This window comes from Tenrec ecaudatus, chromosome 8 (genome assembly GCF_050624435.1).
Source record: "Tenrec ecaudatus isolate mTenEca1 chromosome 8, mTenEca1.hap1, whole genome shotgun sequence".
In the NCBI taxonomy this organism is placed as follows: Eukaryota; Metazoa; Chordata; class Mammalia; order Afrosoricida; family Tenrecidae; genus Tenrec; species Tenrec ecaudatus.
Genome location: NC_134537.1, coordinates 135,129,311 through 135,145,228, shown reverse-complemented (window position 1 = coordinate 135,145,228; position 15,918 = coordinate 135,129,311).

The following is a 15,918-nucleotide window of genomic DNA, read 5'->3' as shown; positions in this document are numbered from 1 at the left end:
TTTGTTTGGCACAGAGGTGGCGTAGAACCTCAGCTTTCGAAAACAGTCATAGCTGCGAAGTATGATTAAGAGAGGAATAATGAAATGAGGTGTATCTGTCCCAGGGAACACAGCTGATTGAAGTTTTTAGATAGGTAAAATAAATACTTATATAAGGGTAAGTTTTTAAATATTTCTACTAGGATTCTAGATCATATATGCATGGGTTTATTCTAAATAAATTCTGTTTAAACGTGTCTCTGCAATTAATAGATGGCTACAGATAAATGTGGTTAATTATACACTTATCTTAATCTTGTTCATGTGTCTTAAAAAAGTTCAATAGGAAAAGTGGTACTTGAGGAGATTTGCTGGGTCAATTCATTTCATGGCAGAGAGAGCAGCTCAGGTTACAGCAGTTGCTATTTTGGATCTCATAGGGGTAATTTTGATAGGTTTTCTCAAAGAACCTAGGATAATCACAGGAGCTTATTATGAAGAAGTTTTAAGAAAATTTAAAAATGTACTTATATAAATAGGCTAGGCTTTGGGCTGCTAATCTGACGCATTGTCAATTTGACACTTATGAGTAAAGGGGTGAAGTTTACCTGTCAGTCAGGTCTCAGCTTGATGACCTCATTTGGAGGCACTAAGGAGATAAATAACTCACGGGAGGCAGGACAGTCGCTCACTCCCAGAGAGACATTCTTCTTGATAAGCCACCTGGAAACAAGCTAATGGCAGCCAGAGCCTCGGAGCTGGAGAAGCCACATGGAGTCCCCTGCCAGAGCTGAGATGCTTACACTGCCACTGAATCCACAAGGCTTTCACTCACTAGCCTGTGATCATCCTGCATTTGGCATCATTGAATGTGTTTTGTGAGTCTAAAGAGGAATTTATTTATAGATTTATATCAGACATATGGGCTAATACCAGACTTATGGACTTGATCAGGATTGGGCTGGTATGCTTTCTCAATATTCAATTGCTCTTGTATATAAACCTCTTTCTTACACACACATGAATGTCTATGAATTTGTTTCTCTGGTCTACTCAGGCTAACACATTATGGTACCTTGGAAGCGGGGTACTAGAGAAACAAATCATGAAAATGGGGAGTAGATGCTTGAGATCTGCCTCACGGTAGTTTTTCTTCTGTGACTAGCCAAAGGTCAGATATGCCCATGCAGTTTACTGGGTTGTTTTCTGGAAAGAATATGGGATGTTAAAGTTTTGATTATTTTGTTTGGTTGTTGTCTTTGAATATTCCTGTTTAAAATGATGAAAATGAATATTGTTAATGTATATTTTGAGATCAAGGGTAGAAATAGCCCCTTGGATTTCTCAGAAAGTGTGCAGCTTGTGGAAAATGGCTGAGAGAAAGCTTGGCTATGACTGATACTGTCAGAGGCTTAATCCCATATCTTGTATCAATATAATAGTTTACATAAGGATTAAGGTACGCTAAATAAGAATTGAACTTGAGTGTTTCAAGAATTGAGTTTAGTATGATTCTACTTTGTTTATACTGATTTTTGGCTTATTGCTGATATGATGATTGATAGAAATGAGAGCTAGTAAGCCTACTTGCCTTGAATCATTAAAATTTGGTCTTTAAATGGGTTTAAGGCAAACCTGCAAAGAAGACTCTGAAAAATATAAGCCCCACCCAGAGCTTTGGAGTACTCACGACACTTGCATTCCAAGAAACCTGCCTAGGGAATTGTTGATAGACTGAAGGAAAAAAAGGAACTCTTTGGGTTTTTGAATTTTGAACTAGTGGTTTTTGTCAGAAGCTGGAAAAAATCTAGATCCATGAATAAAACTCCTTCCTAAGACTGAATATTAAAGGGAGCCTGTAGACAGGCTGAACTGTCTGCTATGTGACCACCTGGATCCACTTTTTGTGTGGAAGTGAGAGAAATGCAGCAATAAAGAGACAGGTTGAGTCTGGCCTCTGATACCCATGGGCCTAGTTTATAGGAATTAGAGTGGAAAACAAACAGAGCAAGTGGACTGGTCTGAAGTTCATGACCTAGCACAAGGGGGCTAGGCTTGTTGAGAATTTGCAGCAAGTCCATGGTCTAAAGGTGAGATAACCAAGGGAACCTTCACAAGCTTCCAATTTGAATGAAGATTCTTCAGGTCAAAGAATATGATTGTCTCATCAGAGTACTGGGTTGATATAAGCGAGCAGTATAGAAACTGGATACCCAAAATTGTGGGGAATAGAGGTACGGAGTGGTTGGTTTACAAACTTTCATAGGTGGGGAAATATATTCATAGGATTATAGGATCCAGGTATAGGTGTTACTTAACTGCAGTTTTTAGGCATAAGGTATTTTTGTTTTGTTCACTTATAGAACATTATTTTAAATGAGGATGGCACATGTTGCATTGTATGCATTTACTTTTATCCTATTAGGTATTGTTTTTAGTCAGAGTTGGCTCAATAACATGGACTTTGTTTTACACACACACACACACACACACACACACACACACACACCAAACATACCCAGATACCTGTGAGATATTGCTATCTATGTTGTGAGAATAAAATGAATTATGCAAGATCATTCATAATAAGTGCAAGAGATGAAAGTTTACCCTAAATTAAGTAAATAGATATTCTGCTTTTGTAATATTAAAGTAATTCACAAATGTTTCCAATGTATTTATTTTTAATATTATTTTTCAGTTAATATGTGTTCAGTGTTTAGTATAAGAAATGCATTGTGATGGGTACTATAAAAATCTTTTAGCTGCCGAAGTGTTTATAATTTAGTTGGTGAGATAGGACATAAAATACATTCTTCAAAAACCATGCCATTCTATAGAGCTTACACAGTATATGGTGTATACAAAATATGCATTTACACTGTAGAGTATATAGTATAGACAGGATGTGCATACATATCAAAGTAAATGCACAGGAAAACAAGGGTAAAAGGAGCCATGACAATATAGCCTTGAGCATGTATGAGCTATCTTAGAGCAGAGGTAATTTAATTGTGTCCTAAATGGTTATGAATATTCAGGGATAAGGCAGAACCTACCACCAGACCAGAGCTAGAATTCACTAGAGTGTATATATGATTATAGAGTGGCTACTGTAAGTAGAACTCCAAAAACAAAACAAAAAAACCGACTCATTGAAATGGAGTTATTTCCAACTCACAGTGATCCTAGTGCCCCAGGTAGAACTACCCCATGTGGGTTTCCAAGACTAATTCTTTACAGGAATAGAAAACCTCATTTTTCAACCTCAGAGTGGCTGGTGGTTTCAATCTACTTCCCTTGTTGTTAGCAACCCAACACATTACCACTACACCACCAGGACTCCTACAGGCAGTAGAGAGATACTTCATTGTATTTTTTCTAAAATATTTTTACTGGGAGCTAATACAGATATCATTCCATAGTTCAATCACATCAAGCAGTATTCCACAATTGCTACCATAATCAGTTTCAAAACATTCTCTTTCTTCTTGAACTCCATTAAATCAGTTGTCCTTTACTCACCTCCCCCCCCCCTCACTGCATGCCCCAACCCCCACCCCAGAAACCCTTATTCTACTTGATGTCTCTATAAGTTCATCAATCCTGGGTTTTATATACTGAAACATATAACACGACTTCAAGGGGGCTACTCCCAATGACAAAATACATCAGAACTATTTTAAATTGCAGAGCAGAGATTGAAGTTATGACCAGATTGACTAAATCTTAACTATTGGGTAGAGAGTAGAAACTTAGAAAATAAAGATTGACATCTTTATTGACTAAAACTTTTAAAAAGAATGTGGGCCTGTAAGGGGCTAACATTGGTGCTACATTTGGGAGGATAGGGTTTCCCAGACTGTACATTTTTATGGCAGCAGACAGTCTCGTCTTTTAAAACAGCTTCAAATTTCTCCCTGGGATTAGCACGTGGATTTGAACAGCTGATTACTGACCTTACATGTAGCTACCAGTTACTTAACCCACTATACTACAATGGCTCTTGGAGGCGAGTTAGGGTAATTTAAAGTTGAAGTGATGACGTCTGGTTCCAGAAGATCACAGTAGATAGACAGCAAAAGACAAACCCATTGCCATCAAGCTGATTCTGACTCTTCACAATCACTTAATGAGGGAAAAATAGACTCTGGCAATTCATTTAATCTCTAAGATGTAGTAGAAATTCTCGGTGCTATTGTTTTATTTAGGAAAATGGTTTTGCAATTTAGTTTAATTCTACAGGGGAAGTTAATTTGTTGTCATGAATATGAATCACTTAAAAAGAAAATCATTAGGAAAATGATAAATGCATATGAACTCTAAGCATTTCAGTTAAATTTAAATAATACATCACAAACTATGGGAAGCCTACATAGAAATGGGAATTCCAGAACACTTCATGGTACTGAGGAACTTGTATATGACTCAAGAGGCACTTGTACCCGGATCAAGAGGCAGCTGTGTGAGCAGAGCAAGGGAATACTGCATGGTTTAAAATCAGGAAAGGTGTGCGTCAGGATTGTATCCTCTCACTAATTCAATCCATAAGCTAAGGAAATCATCAGAGAAGCTGGATTATATGAAGAATGTGACATCAAGATTGAAAGAAGCCTTATTGACCACCTGTGATATGCCCAGGGCATAACCTTGCTTGATGGAAGCGAGAAGCACTTGAAGCACTTGTTATGAAGATCAAGAATTGTAGCCTTCAATGTAGATTAGAACTGAATGTAAAGAAAACCAAAATTCTCACAATATCAGGATAAATGTAGAAAAAGTTGAAGGAAGTAGTCAAGGATTTCATTTTGCTCGGACCCACAATCAATGCTCATGAGATCAAGGGACGCACTGCACTAGGTAAATTTGTTGCACAAGTATTAAGAAACAAGGGGATTACTTTGAGGACTAAGGAACTCCTGATCCAAGCTATGGAATTTTCAACTACTTCATACACATGTTAAAGTTGTATATTAAATAAGGAAGGCCAAAGAAGAATCGATGCTTTTAAATTACTGGAGAAGCGTATTGAAAATACCATGGACTGCCAAAAGAGCCAACAAATCTGTCTTGGAAGAATTACAGTCAGAAAGCTCCTAAGAGGTGAGGATGGCAAGACTTCATCTCATGTACTTAGGGCATGTTGTCAGTAGAAACAAGTCCCTGAAGAAGGACATCATGTTCGGTAAAGTGGAAGGTCAATGAAAAAAGAGGTCGACCTTTGACAAGAGGCTGACCCTTGACACAGTGACAGTAACAGTGTGCTCAAATCTAAGAACAGTTCTGAGGACGGCACAGAAACGGGCAGTGTTGTGTTCTGTTGTACAAAGTGTAAATATAAGTTGGAACTGACTCAATGGCACTTAACGATTACAACAACAAATAATAATACATATTCATGAACTATTCAATTCCAAGTCTTGTGACTCAGTTGCCAGTTGGATGGATCTACTCATTAGAATTCTAAATTATTATGTCTTTAAGGCATCATTTTCAATTGAAGATTTTTTTCTAGTATATTAAAAGCTTAAAATCACTTACAAACACATGATAAAACAAGATTTCAGTTATTCCCCAAATTCTTAAAATTGTTACTCCAACATAAAATTCAACAGCAATGATTTCAGTTATTTGGTCAATCTTTCCAAAGTATTAGTTTGGATTTTCATAGGAAATCTCTCATTTTGCCCTAATATTTTACTAATTTATAAATATTTGACTAAATTACAGATACATGACAGCAAATGGAAACTTAGATAAAAACAAAAACCTAACTAATTCTTGATTCGAACATGATCTGCTTGCAGGGGACCCTGCCGCAAAAGTTCCTAGGTCCAGTGGAAACTTAAGCCAAGCACAGGTTGGTGAGAAGTTCTTATTGCACTATACAGAAGTCTCTGAATAGCTGAATGACACCATTTTAGATTCAGAGCATAATTTGAGTTTCACCATATAGCCCTCCATTCTTTTCTTCTAGAAAATAGTTCAAAATAGACTAAGTAATAAAATAATATTTTTTAAATTGTTGCAAAATCAAGGCAGCGAGCAGATAGGGAATGAGATGTAACAGCATTATAAGGTAAACAACAACAACAAAACAGACCACTCAAGTAATAATGTTACTAATTTTCCACTTTTTAAGAGGTCACTCCAAATTTACACAATTTTATTTTTTGGAAACTGTATTTTCCAATGCTTACAATAGAGTATTTGGGAAAAATATCTTAGCAATTATTTTACAAATCTCAAGTATAGAAATTAACCATGAGTGCTTTAAACACTGAAGATGATTTCTACCATATATATCTTTTTGAGTCCTGTTATACCATGTTTTATTTATTTTTGAATAAACTGAGTGATAATCAAAATGTACATAATAAATATATTTCATTTAGAGAACATTTGGATGGTCATTAACAACCTCTAAGACTCTGAGATTGTAATTATTTTAATTTCTTAAATAAGTGAAGTCAAGCCAAAAATTATGTATATCTGTAAAGTTACCCTACGGGTTCACAAAAGCAATAACTTGCCCCTTTGACATCATGAGCTATACTGCTATCACATGTCTCTCTATTCTGAATCCAAGTTTTTCCCTCGTCTGTCTGAGCTTGGGTTACTTACAAGTACCCTAGCTCTATCACAGCCAGGTTAAGTTGTCTCCTTACTTCTTAGTGTCCCAATCCTCATAAAGTAAGACATTCTCAAATGCTAAAGTTACATATAGGGCAATTGTAAGTATAGCAATTGATCAAATCTTACAATCACACATCAAAATAAATCATCTTTTTTTTCAACATTTGTATTGCCACACAATTTACATATCATAAATTGAATCTTTCAATTGTTCAATCATATCAGAGGGAATTGTCCAAGCAGCATCACGTCTACCTTAGAGTATTCCTTCCCCCTCTCCTCCTCCATGATTAAATCACCTTTAAAATGAGTTGTGCCATTCCGATCAGTTCTAGTGCTCCCTCCACCTCCCACTTTCATTATTTGCTCCCCAACCCCCTTTCCATCCTCCACCCCTGCATTCCCCATAGCAGCTTGTACCAGTTATTACCATGAGGCATCCACTCCTGTTTTTAAGGATGAAGATTAAGTATAAATAGTTCAGGTCCTTACATCAAAATATAACAAACTAATAAAATTAAAATTCCTTAAAAATAGAAACTGCAAATGAAACCATGAGTGCTTTAATTACTGAGGATGATTTCTACCATATATATTTTAAGTCCTTTAATACCATGTTTTATTTATTTTTAAATAAATTGTGTGATAATAAAAAATGTACTTAGGGGGAATATGTCATTTAGTGAACATTTGGATGATCATTAACAACTTCTAAGGCTCTCTGAGACTGTAATTACTTCAGGATACTACATAACACTGAAAGAGCAGCGCACTATTAGGGGAAATTGTTGCTTTCATGGGAGAGGGGAAGATCGGAGCTGAGCACCGTGGCTGAGTAAGCCCCCCATTTTCATCTGTCAGACTTCAGTATGGCTCATCTCTAATTTCTTGAGTAAAATTAATATTGTTACATCAGCTGTGTTACCTTTAGTTGATAATCCTGGAGCCAATAGATACCACACATAATTAATCTTTCATTAACTTCGTGCTCTCTCTATAATGAGATATTTCAAGGTATGCTTAGAGAGGCCTTAATTTTAGGGTTAGCTCCGAAATTCTCAAAGCTTGATAATGTTAGTTTTAATTAGAACAAGTATGGCTGCTGTGGAAATTAGTCCAATTATGGTAAGGGAAAACTATTGATAGATGTAACGAAACATAGACTTTTGGTGTTGTTAGGTATTCTGACTCACAGTGAAAATTTATACAACAGAACAAAACACTTCCCAGTCTTGCTACATCCTCCAAATTACGATTATGTTTGAGCTTAATCGCCAATGTGTCAGCCATCTCATTAAGGTTCTCCCTCTTTTCCTCTGACCCTGGACTTTGCCAAGTGTCTTTGAGAGCAGAATAAAACTGCCCTGTGGGATTTCTAGGGCAGTGCATCCTGACAGAGCACTCTGCGACTTGTTTCTTCTATTTAAGGGACTTGTGGATTCCAGCAGTCACCGCTTCAGTCCACCCATCTACTAACTCACCCAGCGCTGCACCTTGCTTCAGTTTCTAGAAGGAGTACAGTCTAGAAAAGCCTATAGAGCATGTCGGTCTGAATTAATTCCATGGTGACTAGTTTTGGGTGAAGAAGATAGAATGGATCCCCTTAACTGGAAAGCCCTGTGATTCTTCTGGCTTCAGGCTGAGGATTGTGTTTATTACTATTTGTGATAGGTAGGTTTATTGTGCCAACCTCGCCTTTCTGGTCTCTTGCTCTCTGATGGTTGAACCAGTTGCGGCTGCCTTAGCTAGTTCTCTGCTTCAGCTGGCAAGGCTCCGCTCCTGCAACACACCCCTGAGGAGAAGCCACATGGACCTACCCTGATGCAGCCGTGAGTGCTGGAGCAGCCATGTTGAGACTCCTGCCAGCACTGAGATGTTGACACGCTCACTGATTCGGCTTTCCTCCTGCAGTCGGTGTCATTGTGTGTGTGTTGTGAGATAGAGGAGGACTTTGTGTCAGGAGATAGGTGTCAGAAATATGGGCGAATGTCCGACTTATGGACTTGGACTAGCCTGCGTTGGGATGCTTTATATGCAATTACCCTTTATATAAAGTCTCTCTTATAAAATATGAGTGTTTATGAATTTTGTTTCTCTAGTCTACCCACACTAACTCATGCAATTTTTATGCAAATTAGTCACAATACAACTTTTTTTTTTGCTGTCATTAGGTGCCCTCATGTCAGCTCCTCCTCTCAGCGACCCCGTGCACAACAGAAGGAAGCACGGCTCTGCCCCGTCTTGGACCATCCTCGTAATCGTTATTATGTTTGGGGCTATTGTTGCCACCACTGTATCAGTCCGCATACTGGAGGGAGTCCTCTTTGCCACTGGCCTCTCTTACCAAGAATGATGTCTTCTGCCGGGGAATGTTCTTTCCTAAGAGCACCCGAGACAGTGTCTTGACATCTTCGCATCTAAGCAGCATTCTGGCTGGACTTCTTCCAAGAGAGGATTTGTTTGTTCTTCTGGCAGTCAGTGGTACTTTTACCATTCTTTACAAGCACATAACTCAAGCGAATCATTCTTTATCAGTCTTCTTTACCCTTAGTTGAGCTTTCACACACACACACACACACACATATATACACACATATACATACATACATGCATATATATATATATATACATATATATATATATACATATACATACAGTTTTACAGCTTAGACACTTCATCCACATCTGGCTATCAGCAAGATCAGGACCTTAGCTGTGTAAGACAAGTTTGGGACAGCCTCACATCTCCTCCATCTTCTCAGATAAAAATAGCAAAATCCATTTCACTGGAAAAGATATGGAGACAGGGCATACATGTTTTAAAGAAAATGTTGTAATCAATATAGTGAGCATTGTGTTTTGAATTAATCGAAGTAATTTCTGGGACATAAGAGAGAAGAAATATAAAAAGTACATGTATCGTGGAAAATATTTTCTCTATGATACTTGAGACCATAAATATTTTTCCCTTTGAAAGAAAAGACTTGTAAAAATGCAGTCACTCTCCTGGAAGAGTAGAATTTCCCTGAATCACAGCATCCATCTGTTGGACTACTTTTGCTACACTAGTCACAAAATAATTAATACCCTGAAAATTGTGATAGATTGTGGGTTCTAAAAAAAAACATTAGCAGTTCCCCATGTATTTTTGACATATTTTCGTATATATCCAGTCCGATGTTGACTTGAAGTAGGTGGCAAAAGGATATTTGTTTATGTTAAATTTCTGCCCTAAGGTTAATGAGTAATGTTTGTAATCCGACGCAGGTACATTACATTGATAGTGTCAGGAATGCCCCCTGTTGTGCAAAAAAGGTGTCAAAATGCCAATAACCAAGTGTGTGGTGAAGGTCAGAGGGACTATATCTGGCCACTTGGTGTGCAGATCATAAACTGTTAATAAGTGGTACTTGGGCTGGGAAAGCCTCATAATTTGTTCACACATGTCTTCTCTTCTGTACACCCACACCCCATCAAAACACAGCCTAGGGCTTTAAACTTTTTCACAAGCAAATCTCAGGTATTTTTTTATAACCCCTCTGAAAATAGGTAGCAAATAGAGGCATCTCCTTTGCCTTCAAAGTCTAATTCCTTTAGACCTCCAACACAGTACATATATTTGAAAATAAATTGCATATATGAATAGAACATCTTACAAATGTTATGCTCTTTATATTTTCTGAAACCATAAGTTGAATTGAAATATCCCCACAGCCACAAGAAAAGATGCTGAGTTGCTTTGGCCTTAAGAACCAGCTGATAGGACTTCTTATCCAATTATCTTGCTCTATGATACAAAGACTGAGGCAGATGTCTGATTTTAAAGGGAATAAATGATTTATTCCCAAATTGATATTCATGGTAATTTATAATGATGGTTTGTGCCTTCCCTTATGCCACATTTATTGAGTGCCTACTTCTTGCCAGGCAGAATCCTAAATTTGGGGGCATTCGCAATGTAAACACACATTCTTGTGAACATTTTTGTCACATAGTCCTCTCTTATATTTTGGCTAGGTTTATATGTAGACTATGTGTAACTTACTGGCATTTAATGAGACCAGGAGAATGTACTGAGATTTTTATTTAAAATGAGGCTTGGGATAATTAATTGCGTTCAACTCCCCAGAAGTTGAAGGAAACAGTCTATTATCTTTGTAAAGTTTGATTAGTCTCCCTCTATGGTGTAGTGAATTACCTGATGTGGCTCTTTAGCCATATTTTACCTGACTGGCTGCAATCAAGTCGACTCCAACCTAGGAGGTGCTTGTGGGTTCAAACTGCTGATGTTGAGATTAGCCGCTCCATGCATAACCATTACATCACTAGGATCCCTACTAGACATCATCTTTGGAATTTTCAACAAATTGATGGGTAGGGCCATGAACATAAGGTGTATGAAAGCCTAACAAGATTCATCATCCTGCTGGCTTTTGAATGTATCATTTCAGAAGCAGGAACAGGGGAAATTACAATCATCAAAAAAGGACAACCAGAAGTGGAGTGCTCCCTGCATACTGAACCTCCGTTAGTGCAGGAGACAGAGAGCTATGACACCAGAGGAGTGGCAGAGGAATGGCAACAGCAGAGGCAACAGGACTGAGGACATAAGACAAAGGATTGAACTCCTGAGTCCACAGAGCAAGTAAAGCTAAGCATCTCCTGCAAGCACACTTGCTTGTGGAGTAGGGTATCTCCAGGCACTTAGATGGGGAAGTTAGATTTGCTGACCCATGGAGCTATAAATCTCAGTGCCTTTGGGTATATAGTGGGGTGCCTTTGGGGCATTTATCAACAATGTTAAAATATCTTTGTAACACTGCCCATTGGCAGGGGCCAAGGGGCAGCTTGGCTCAAGGCAGAGGACCACAGAGAGGTTTGCCTATGGGCATGACTGGGAAAGAGGTGGCGCTGACCAATGAACTATATCTTGGGTTTTTCTGATCCTAACTTGTAACCTTCTACTTCACTAATAAAACCCCAAATAGAGTTCTCTATGGCCTCTTCAACAAATTATCACATACTAAGAAGAAGCAGAGAGTTTAACGAGAGATTTGATAGGAAGTTTGAAAGCAGAGGTATGTCTTTCTTCTGCTTGAGTTGATGTTGGATTTTAATTTTGATTCTCCCTTGTGAAGCTAAAAGTCTGCCAGCACACAAATTTAGTGCAATCTATAATTTGTGAGACAAAGATTAATATCACCCCATTTCTTAAATCTCTATCATGCAGATTTCCATAAAGGACATCTGGGAAAACACTAGGGGTAAATAAGCCATATGGAGGCAAACTTTATAACCTTCCAATGTTCTATGAATTCAGGCAGGCTTCTTTTTAACAATTTTATTCAATGGTGTGATTGCTGCTGTTGCTTTTAAGTGTCATTGACTCGCTTCTGACTCACAATGACATTATGTACAACATAACAAAACGGTGCCTGGTCCTGCACCGCCCTCGTAATTGTTGTTTTGTTTGATCCCACTGTTGCAGCCACTGGGTCCATCTTTCCTGTTGATGGAATTCCTCTTTACGGATGAACCTCCGCTTTACCAAGCACGAGGTTGTTTCCGAAGCCCTGGTGGCTTCTGATATGTTTAAAGTACATGAGGCAAAACATCATCCGCCTCACCATTCTGGCTGAACTTCTTCCAAGACAGATTTGTTTGTTCTTCTGGAAGTTCTAGGCACTCTTAGTTTTCATCAATGCCGTACTTCAAAGGTATGAATTCTTCTGTGGACATCCTTATTCATTGTCCAGTTGGCAAATGCTTATGAAGTGATTCAAAGTGCCACGACTTGAACATACCATAAAGTGACATCCTTGCTCTGCAACCCTTTAAAGAGGTCTTGAAAGATCCATTTAATGTCAGCAATAATATGCTTCATGCCACATCCTCCGGTGAATCGATTTTGAATTTCTGACAATTCCCTGTCAATGGACTGCTGTAACCAGCTGTTGAATGAAATTCACTAAATTATTATTTGCATGTAATATTTATAATACCCCAAATTAAGGCTCTAGGAGTTTAAATGACCAACTGAAATGTTTTAATAAGTTGATGAAGCACTGGAAGCACTCACTCATCTACACAGGGAATTTAGAAGACCACTACCTGGCCAATTGAGAGGAGGAGATCCATGTTTGTACTCTTTCCAAAGAAAGGTGACCCAACAGAATGTGCAAATTATAGAACAATATCATCAATATTACATGCAAGTAAAATTTTGCTGAGATTCATCCAACAATGATTGTTGTAGTACACTAACAGGGAGCTGCCAGAGTTTAGGCCAGATTCTGAAGAAGACAAGGAATGAGGGATATTATTGCCAATGTTAAATGGCTCTTGGGTGAAAGCCATGAATACCCGAAAGATGTTTACTTGTGTTTCATTGACCATGAAAAGACATTCTACTGTGTGGATCATGACAAACTGTGGATAGCCTGGGAAAGAATAGCGATTCTAGAACACCGAATGTGGTCATGCTGAACATGCTCAAGTGTCAGTTATGTGAACAGATAATATCTCGTGGTTTAAAATCAAGGAAGGTGTATGACTCGGTTGTATCCTCTCACTATATTTATCCAATCGATATCCTGAGCAAATATTCAGAGAAGCTGGATTATGTGAAGAATGTGGTGCTCATTATGCCATATGCAGATGCCACAACCTTGCTTGCTCAAAGTGAGGAGGACCTAGAGCCGTTGCTGACCAAGAATTGCAGCCTTCAGTATGAATAACCACTCCAGGTCAAGAAGACCGAAAATCCTCATGACTGGACCCATAGACAACAACATGATAAATGGAAAAAAGATTGGAGTGTTAGAGGATTTTGTCTTGCTTGGATCCGCAATCAATACACATGGGAACAGCAGTCAAGAGATCAAAGGGCACATTGCACTGGATAAGTTTGCTACACAATAACTCTTAAAAATGTTAAAAAGCAAGGCTGTTATTTTGAGGAATAAGGTGCATCTGACCTAATGCATAGTATTTTCACTTGCCTCACATGTGTGTGAACATTAGGCATTGAATAAGGAAGACCCAAGAAGTACTGATACATTTGAATTATGAGCTGGCAAAGAATATTGAAAGTACCACGAACTGCCAGAAAAACAACAAATCTGTCTTGGGCAAAGTACAGCCAGAATGCTCCTTATAGATGAGAATAATGAGACCTGATCTCATGTACTCTGGGTGTGTTATCATGAGAGGGACACCATTCTTGGTAAAGTAGCAGAGCTGCAAAGACGAGGGACACCCTTGAGAAGCTGGATGGACCCGGCCGCAACAATGGGCTCAACAGCAGAACAATTGTGAAGATGGTGCAGGACTGGGCAGGGTTTTGTTCTGTTGTACATTAGTTTCCTATGAATAGCATGCTACAAAAATGTAATATTAATGATATTGCTCAAGAATTCCCACATTCTGTTGGGTCATCTTTCTTTGAAAAGTGCATGATGACCAATTGCTTCCAGTCTGTTAGGAAAGTAACTGCTTTTTGAATTTCGTGGTATAGATTAGGGAATGGCTTATAGTACGTTATCAATTTGTTTAAATGTTTCAATCTGTATACTATAATTCTAGAGACTTATTTCCCCCTCATATTCATATAAGCAACTCAGAGTGACACTCCTAGACAGAGTGCAGGACAGCCCATCGTGACACTCCTGGACAGAATGGAGGATTGGTTTGTGAGGCTGTAAATCTTTATGAAAAAGGAAAGCCTAAACTTTCTCACATGGAAAAGCTGATGAATTTGAACCACTTCCCTCGTCAGCAGCCAATGTTTAACCCAATGTGCAGCAGAATTCCTTACAGGGTAGCTAGGAATTTGAATCAACTGATAATGTTGAGTTTGGATTTGAAGCTGGTTTGCCAGTAGTGCAGCTTTGACTTCTTCCTTCAATACCATTATTTTTAGTGTATGCTACCTCTTGAAATGGTTAGCATTAACCAATTCTCTTTGGTACAATGACTATATTGTTTCTATGTTCTTTTAATGTTTCTTGAACCATTACTATTTTGCCACGAGATCCTTAACATTGCTATTCCAGACCAACGCTTTTGCTGCAATTCTTTTGACTTGAGATATGCTCAGTGCATCCTTCCTTGTTGATTTTACAATTCCAGGTCTGTGAACATTTTGTTTGAGCCCTCGACACTGACCTCTCCAGCTACCCTTTGCAACTGTCTGTTCAGCTCTTTGACTTCATCATTTCTTCCCTGTGTTTTCAAGAACAAATGTTGGAGACTCTGTGTCATTAATTTTCTTCTTTCCTTTATTCTCTGACCTGTTTCTTCATGTATCATGTGCTTGATGTTATTTCACAGCTAGTTAAGCTTTCTGTCAACAGTGTTTTAATGTATCAAATTTGTTCTTGAGATGTTCTTTAAACTCAGATGGGGTATATTCAATATTGTATTTTGATTCTTATGGACTTGTTTTAATTTTCTTCAACTTCAACTTGAACTTGCATAGGAGCAATAGATGGTCTGTTTGACAGTTAACTGTGGGACCTGTTTTGGCTGACAATATTGATGTTCTCCATTGCCTCTTCCAATGATGTATTACATTTGATTCTTTGTGTTCAATCTGGGAGAGTATTTTTCCTGTTAGGTACCACAGAGTCTCTTCTGACGCATAGCAGCCCCCTGCACAACAAAAGGAAACACTTCTTGGTCCTGTGCCATCCTCACTGTGCAAATCAATCTCCTTGAGGGCTTTCCTCTCCTCGGCGGTCCTCCCTCTACATTAATAAGCATGATACTCTTCTCCAGAAATTGCTCTCTCCTGAAAACATGTCCAAAGTATGTAAGATTAAGTTTTGCTTTCCTTACTTCTAAAGACAACTCTGGCCATACTTCTTCCAAAACAGATTTGTTTGTCTTTTTGGCGGTCCATGGTACTTTCAATATTTCTTTGCCGGCACCACAATTCAAATGCATCAGTTCTTCTTAGGTCTTCCTTATTTACTGTCCAACATTCACATGCATATCAGACTATTGAAAATACTATGGCTTGGCTCAGGTGCACCTTAGCCCTCAAAGTACCCTCTTTGTTGCCAATACTCTGACGAGGGTTTGCCAATTTGTCTGTCAGCTCTGTCAATTTGTCCTACTGTAGTGGCTTGTGCATTGCTGTGATACTGGAAGCTATGTAACTGGTATTTCAAATGTCAGCAGGGTCACCAAAAGTGACAGGTTTCAGTGGAGCTTCCACACTAAGAACAGTAAGATGGACTGTACGCCCCACTTTACAAGGAGGAGCCATCGAAACCTTATGCATAGCTTAGAAACATTGCC